Consider the following 7,022-nt stretch of genomic DNA (forward strand, 5'->3'; position numbering starts at 1 on the left):
GAGGTTTCTTTGAAGAGCAAATGGTGTAGAACTCCTCCAAATGTCTATGTGGGCATTCACCTGCAAACCCATGAAACCTAGGCAACAAATCTGTAAGTCCAGAGGTGAGAACGCAATGAACATCAACCTCATCAAGTGGAACCGGCTCCCAAAGAGCGCTCTCAAGAAAGGGAGGATGAGTCATATTGTTCTCAAGACAGAAATCAGCAGAATATTTATGAGAAGCACTATCAGAGGCACAGGTAGAAGAAACAGTATCCACATAGCCAAAACAGGTAGACATGCGAAAGAAGGGGGAAAAGAAGAATGCAATGAAAATATGCAACTAAAGCTACCTAAATGCAACACACATGACACGACATACAAAACGGAACAACACACTTCAACACGAGACAAAACGCAACACACACTAACACAACAAAAGACCTAAAACCGAACCGTTGGTCCCCGGCAACGGCGCCAAAATTTGATGGCTGTCGCGGCCCATGCAAATTTGATGTGCATGAAAAATGCAGTATAGTGCTAGGGAATGACCCCTAGGTCGTCTCTCAAGGACCAAATGTGGTTCGAGTCTTAGGTCTAACACGAAGTGGGGGGGTTTGAAGGAGTTTAGTTAATGCTAATGACTAAATTAAAATGAAAATTAAACGCACCAAACATAATTAAAAATCATAAAATTGAACACTAGAATTAAAATAAAAATAAAGATAAAGGGTAAGTCACTAAAAAAAAATAACACGGCTTGATGAACCATTTAAATGCAATGTTCAAGCTAAAACAAAAAAACGCATGACAGATGGAAATCAACCATTCATGAAGATGACACTTAAAAAGAAATAAATGCATAAANATTAGAAATAAGATAAAAGAGTAAACTTCTCAAAAATAAAATTCCAAAACCAAAAGTGACGATCCGCACCAACTTTCCATAAAAAAAAAATTGCTTTTCCTAAATGAAATCATCACCGTGCTCGTGGCAGCCATCCCGTATGCATTAGTTCTCCAATTAATCACCATTATGCACTTTCCAAAATAAAGCATCTTTATCTTCAAAATGTAAATTCAATCTTCTTCCAAATTATGACCATGTGCACCATTGCCAGCTAAAGTAAATGGCGAGGAAATTAAAAATGACGTGTACGCAAAATTAAAAATGATTCCATCATGAATCCCGTGAATCAAGTCCATTATCCCAAGAAATTTAAATCATCGTGCAAGCATGAGCTAAACCGTGAGCTGCATCATGAATCACTGTTTAATAATATTAAACGTGAACTGCAGCACCTTCTTGCCGTGACCCTGCACACCAATTAAAAGCAGCCTTATTACGATACATGTAGAGGTAGTATGATCCTATTATTACGATAATAATATTATTAAATGTTGAAAGTGTGTAAGTAAGTTTATCTGTAACTTATGCTTTTCTATATTCGGTTCGTTCACCCTACTTGTGTGTTTACGATGATCGTATAACTCGTGTTGTTATACGGGAGTAGATGATGTTTCAGGTAAAACTGAAGACATTTAGTTCGAGGATGCGTTGGGAAACACTCTTTGGGACTTTTAAATATGTATTTTAAAGTATGAAACACTGTGGTTTGTAATTTTAAACTACTTTTAAGATTCGGTTTGTAATCCAATAATTACTCTTGAAAACTTTGACGTTCTCACTGTATAATATTAATAAATGTGTGATTTCATCCCTTGGAGGCGGATTTAGATGTGGAAGCTCCGATCTTAAACTTTTAAAATTTTATCTTTCATTCTTTTCCATATTTCATCTAGGTTCACCATGTCTATGGTGAACTAAACCTCAATTGTTGTTGGAGAAATGATGTAATCCTTTGAAATTCTCATGTATTGAAATGATTTATATTATATATGCTTTACTTCATCAATTGTCAGGGTTTTTCCTCTATACTCAATGCTTGCTTTGTTTAACTCATTCATAGCATGATAATTTATTTTGTCGATATGGACACATACGGGGAAATCTAGATCTGGGGAATCTCTTCCAAAAGCAGTATTGCCTAGACATAGGGATATAATGGTTGGTTGCCTTTAAGATTCTGTGCATATGTAATACAAAATTAATTGCTAGGGAGACAAGACATTGTAAACTAGTAATTAAGGAGAGGTTCTCTTCATCGAGACATCAAGTTTAGGGTAAATTAGAAAGTGACATTAACATTAATGAAGAAGGCGAATTCATAAATACATGAGAGTGGATAGGATAAGTTGAAACCCTCAACAACATAATAATCTCATATTTTATCAACCATTCACCTGTGTATTCTTAGTCAATTGATCAAACACTTGCATTCATGTTTAATTTTCGCATTACAAACGTAATGATTTTGTTTTCAAGTCTTAAATAGTCAACAAATCAAATGAATGTTTAGGCCACGAGTCTCTTGGAAAAACGATACTTGGTCGTACCATTTATATTACTTGATATGATTTGGTACACTTGTCGGAGTCATAACATCACCTATAAGAGAGGACCAATCTGTTAGTGTACCGGTTTGCAATGCATACAACAGGTACACATCTTCACCATTCAATAAGCATTGATCTTCACCTCTCATAAGTAAAATCTAGGTGATCATATATGCACATAGGTTCTCCTCCTTGATAAGATTTTCAATGCTTAAGGATTCATATTTTCCTACCATGTCAGGATTCATCAAGAAGTTGTTATAGATTTCAGTTTTGTAGAAACCTGGAATGCCTTGATGTGCCTTCAGTCCTTCTTGCTGAAAACCCGCAACATACTTCCAGATAAGATTGTCAATACAGATGTTCACACCCTTTACTCTAGATGTAAGACAATTGCCTTCCTTTTTTAAGTTTGAATAAAATACCTTCACAATATTAGGATAACAATCCCCTTGAAGTTCAACAAATTTGGTCAGAGCAACTTTCACCAACCATTTGTGCGAAAGAACAGAATACTCACGCACTTGTGCCTGATCACTTCTTTAAAGCCCTACTGACATATGAAGTAAATACGTTGATCATCATCACTGAACCATTAGGTCATTGTTTTCTAGTTCAGCTTGTGATTCATCCTCAGATTGTACAATCTTTGAAGCCTTTTTGTTTGTGGCTTTCTTCATTTCTTCAATTTCTTCCTCTTCTTTCAGCATTCCAAGTTCTAGCTCATGTTCCCTTAGCTTTACGAACAAGGTTGCCATATTCATACTTGTGAGATCCCTTGACTAAGAAATTGCTGTGACCTTCGGTTGCCAACTTCTGTTCAGACTTTTCAAAATCTTGATGTTGATCTCTTCTTTATCAAAAATGTTCCCTAGAGCCATCAGATGGTTGACTATGTGCGTGAATCTTTTTTGTGACCCTTCTTTCCACATTCATAGCATTGGAAAATATTTGATCTTGTAGCATTCTTTGCTTTTCCAGTACGTGCATGGTTAGTAAGTTGACTCTTGTTTTTCATAAATCGATTGAACTTTCTTACCACCATGGTTATCAGCTCATTGTTGTCTAGTTCAACTTGTGATTCATCTGTAGATTGTACAATCTTTGAAGCCTTTCTGTTTGTGGCTTTCTTCTTTTCTTCAATTTCTTCCTCTTCTTTAAGCCTTCCAAGTTCTAGCTCATGTTCCCTTAGCTTTCCGAACAAGGTTGCCATATTCATACTTGTGAGATCCCTTGACTCAGAAATTGTTGTGACCTTCGGTTGCCAACTTCTGTTCAGAATTTTCAAAATCTTGATGTTGATCTCTTCTTTATCAAAAATGTTCCCTAGAGCCATCAGATGGTTGACTATATGCGTGGATCTTTTTTGTACCTCATAGATAGTCTCACCAGCCTTAGTACTAAATAATTCATATTCTTGTATCAGTGAATTCTTTCTGGCTCTTTTGACTTCATCTATGCCTTCGTGAGTAACCTCCAAAACATCTCACATTTCCTTGGCAATTTTGCACTGTGAAATCTTGAAAAATTCATCCATAGTTAGTGTAGAAGAAATTACATTTATGGCTTTCACATCATATTGTGCTCTCGGTTTTCATCCTGAGTCCACTCAGAAAAATTTTTCAAAACAGTTTTTCCATTAACAACATGAGTTGGCTCATATGAACCATTTAATGTTGCATCCCAAACACCTTTATCCACGGATTCAAGAAAGATTTGCATCTAGATTTTCCAAAAAGCACAGTTTTCACCAGCAAATAGATGTGGTCTATTTGTTGATGAACCCTCACTAAAGGTTTGAGAACTAAAAGCTATTTTCACAGGATTAGTCGACTTAACAGAAAGAGTAATCGACTTGTTTTTCAAAAAACTTATGAAAACCAGCTCTAGTGCCAATTGTTGAAAATAGAATGTCTTAGTTTTCACACTAAGAGGAGGGAGTGTGAATGGGTGAAACTTAAAATCGGAGTCTTTTAAAAATCTTTTTCGCAAAAGGATGATCTTTCAAACTTTCTTGAAACGCAAGTGACGAGTCATTACTTTCTAGTACTCACTTAGCTTTTCGCACCATATTGTGTTAGTGAAATGTGTTTAATACTCCATTTTTATCTCATTTTCACTATTTGGGCTGAATTTCAAGACTAATTCTTATATGGATTGATTTGAATTATTTTGGCCTAATTATTACAATCATTTTGTGTAGGACAATCACTGTTGAAAGAGTGAGAAAGAGTCCATTGAAGATGGCCAGTCCTGACCAAACGATCTGCTAAAGGCTTGATTAGTTATGTGTCGAACGGTCTTGATGAAATCTGCACTGATCAATAGTTCCTAAGCTTGTAAAGCATTACTGAACCGAACAGCCAGTTGATGACTAAGACCGAACGGTCTTGGAAGCCCGTACCAAATCGTGAGAACCTACACTGAATGGTCGAGCACTACAGACCGAACGACCTCAGAACAAATGCGTGACCGAACGGTCTTGTAATGACTGTATCACTCACCAGCGAACTAACCTCCAGAGTAGTGTAACACCGAACGACAAGCCAAGTATGACCGAACGGTTAGCTGAGTTGACCATAGAAACTCAGCAATAGTGTTGGAAGCACATCCTGGGACTTCAAGAGGGTGGCCACGTCAATAGTGTAGCTCAATTTTGTTTTATATTGTAATTGGGTTAGACTTTGTGACTTTGGGCCCATTTGTTGGTCTACTTTTAGGTTAGACCCATTAGGAGGGCATTTTGGTCTTTTGGGTGATATAAAACCCAAAAAGCAGATTTCTCTGTAAGTCTCTCTGTCGCCAATTAGTCTTGGGGAGCATCTTCTTCCTCCTCCCCTTTGGGGAGGTTTAGGTTTTGTTTCTTTTTCATTTCCATGTATTGAATCTTTAAGAGTTGAAATCATTGATGCATCCACTTTTCAGTTTCATTTTACTATTCATTGTCTTCTTCACTTTTGTAATTTACTGTTCATCATCTCTTTCCTTGCTGGTGCATTTTACTGTTCTGCGAGAAACTGTTCATTCCGTGTTTAAGCTAATTTTGTGCATTTACATTTAGCTGCATTTACGTTTTCTGCATTCTGCACGTTTACTGTTCCAGCATTTTGTTTCTGCAATTTCATTTCCGTTGCACTATGTTTTGAATTCTGCAAGATTACTTTTTTTGCACTTACTGAAAGTATCGTTCAGTTTTCTTTTGCATTGACTTGTCCAGTTTTTAAATTATTATTTCCATTCGGTCTTTTCTTCTGCATTGACTTGTCCAGTTTTAAAATTATCATTTCCATTCGGTCTTGCTTTTATTCCGTTCGGCTTTCTTATGTTTTAACTCGTTTTGCTTACTGCTTAATTTACCGTTCGGTATCCTCATCAGGACCGTTCGGTCTTATGAACGGAACCGCTCGGTATCTGGCACACTCGTGTTAGAACCGTTTGGCCTTGTGAATAGGACCGTTCGACCTTGTGAAGAACCATTCGGTCTTCATGTTTTTCATATTTAATTCAATGCTTTCAATTCTGCTTACATCTTTATTTAATTTCCAGTTGTAAATTAGTTTAATTTTCCATGCAAAAACTCTTCAAATCCCCCCCCCCCCACTTCGTGCTAGACCTAAGACTCGAACCACATTTGGTCCTTGAGAAACGACCTAGGAGTCACTTCCTAGTCTATACTGCATTCTATATGCACATCAAATTTGTATGGGTTGCGACAACCCATCAAAATTTTGGCGCCATTGCCGGGGACCAACGATTCAGATTTAGGTCTTTTGTTATTGTGTGTGTTGTGTTTTGTCTTGTGTTGTGAGTGTGATGTTCTGTTTTGTGTGTTCGTCATTGTGTGTTGCATTTAAGTAGCTTTAGTTGCATATTTTCATTGCATTCTTCTTTTCCCCCTTCTTTCCCATGTCTACCTATTTTGGTTATGTGGATACTGTTTCTTCTGCCTATGCCTATGATTATGATTCTCCTGTTGATTTCTATGTTGAGAACAGTAAGGTTCCTCCTCGATCTCATGAGAGTTCTCCTAGGGAGCCGTTTCCACTTGATGAGGAGGATATTCGTTGTGTTTTCAACACTGGACTGATACATTTGCTGCCTAGGTTTCATGGTTTTGCAGGTGAATGCCCACATAGACATTTGGAGGAGTTCTACACATTATGCTCTTTAATGAAACCTCTAGATGTCCAGGATGAAGACATGTTTTTAAGGGCATTTCCGCATTCATTACAAGAAGCAGCAAGGGATTGGTTGTATTGTCTTCCTCCAGGATCCATCACTTCTTGGGAAGATCTTAAGCATACGTTCTTGGATAAATTCTTCTCTGCTCAATATGGTCACAGTAACAATCCTGAATGGAATGACCCTAGCTTAGGATGGTATGATGCTCCACAACAATATCAACCACTTTCTAATTCTTGTATCCGTTCTTGTTGACAAATTGGCAAGTGTACCAAATCGTACAAGTAATATAAATGGTAAGACCAAGTATCGTTTTCCCAAGAGACTCGAAAGGCTTTCTNNTTCACGTGAATTAAAATAATAAGACTTGAAAATAAAAATTAATAAATTGGATTTGAGAA

The sequence above is a fragment of the Vigna radiata genome, unplaced genomic scaffold (genome assembly GCF_000741045.1).
Source record: "Vigna radiata var. radiata cultivar VC1973A unplaced genomic scaffold, Vradiata_ver6 scaffold_108, whole genome shotgun sequence".
In the NCBI taxonomy this organism is placed as follows: Eukaryota; Viridiplantae; Streptophyta; class Magnoliopsida; order Fabales; family Fabaceae; genus Vigna; species Vigna radiata.